Source organism: Chrysochloris asiatica, unplaced genomic scaffold (genome assembly GCF_000296735.1).
Source record: "Chrysochloris asiatica unplaced genomic scaffold, ChrAsi1.0 scaffold00168, whole genome shotgun sequence".
NCBI classification, from domain to species: Eukaryota; Metazoa; Chordata; class Mammalia; order Afrosoricida; family Chrysochloridae; genus Chrysochloris; species Chrysochloris asiatica.
This window is the reverse complement of record NW_006408686.1, coordinates 5608815-5610448: the sequence shown is the minus strand read 5'-3', so window position 1 is coordinate 5610448 and position 1634 is coordinate 5608815.

Below are 1634 nucleotides of genomic sequence, written 5' to 3'. Positions count from 1 at the left end.
CTAGGTTTAGACACATGGGCCCCAACCTCACTGGACACACAAGTGGGTTCAGCCTTGTGCAGGGACACTGGCCCCATATATGCACATCGTTCTATACATATGTATTTGAACAGACACAATTCCACCCTTCAGACACTACCACTGAAGCACAAACAGGCTCACAACATAGACACAGACCCTCAAGATGGACACAACCACACTGACTTTCCTTTGTACAGTCACACACTCACCCATGTGCAGGGGCACACACACCTGTAACAGACAGGTACCCACTCTAAAATGCCCAAACACACTCATACAACTTCATGAGTAGTACCATGCACTACTGCAAAGCTGATACATACCGACACCAACAGATACACACATGCCCCACACACATACACAGAACCACAACAGTACATAGACACCCAAGGCTGACAGGCACGCAAACAAACTCCAAGGCACAAAAAGATCACCTTTGCACAAGCACTTGTTCACTCCTAATAGACATATGTTCACATAACAGTGCAGACCCCTGGCAGGGATTTACACACTAATAAATGCACACCAAATATTGAACCACAGTAGCACAATCAACACACAGGCATGGATTCATACTTACACATGGGCATACACAACACATCCTTCCCAAATCCAAGGCACTCCGCCCCACCTACTTCTCAGGCCAAAGAAATCCTCCCGTCCCTCCCAGCACACATGCACTATGCCCACCAAGCCAGGACCAGAGGTCAGAGTTCAGCAGGTCAACTCTCAGAGGGTTCAGGGTCCTGGAGCACCTTCCAAGCCAAGGAGCTTGTTTTCTCAACAGCTAGCAGCCCAAGGGTCCCCAGTCTGGCCATCTGGCTGATGACAACTCTGGTCCTATCTGTGGAGATCTGACCGGTGGGAAGATAGGGGTGGGGTAGGTAGGCAAGAGCCTGGGGCCCATCTGTCCATCCCTCGGCCTCTCATCCCTCCATCTGTCCATCTCCCGGTCGCCCATCCCCCTACCAGCCACCGGCAAGGGGAAGACATGGCCGTCTCCCCAACGGACTGCTGAGGACCCCCCCTCTCCAGTTAACATGGACCAAGGGAGCGGCGAACTCCCCTCCCCCAAACCTACACAGAGGCCTGGAGCCACAACGCGCCGTGAGCCCCAGCCCGCTGCCGGGAACCCGACGGGGACGCACAGACACACACCCTCGGAGACATACAACCCGCAGACATACACACATAAATGGTCACCCGAGCAGGCACACCCGGTTCCAGCTCCTCGGATGGACATCCAACCAGGACACAAACACCCAACGCAGCTAGCCGCGCACACACACTCGCTGGGGTGGGGGTGGGGGGACCCACACCTGGGCACACAACCCACGCACACACACCTGCACACAGCCCCTCCACTGGGCGCGCGACAGCCCCCCAGACACGCAGCCGGAGGGGCAGCCGCTGGGGTGGACACACGCGTACGGCCGGACACACAACCTCGGATCGACACCCAGCACACACCCGGATGGCCACACAAGCAGGGCGCCGCACACGCCGGCGCCGGGCACACACAGGGCCGCGCGAGCGCACGCCGGGCCCGCTGCAGCGCCGCGGACACACTCACACGCTCGCACGCTCACACCCGTGCTCACACCGGCGCCCCC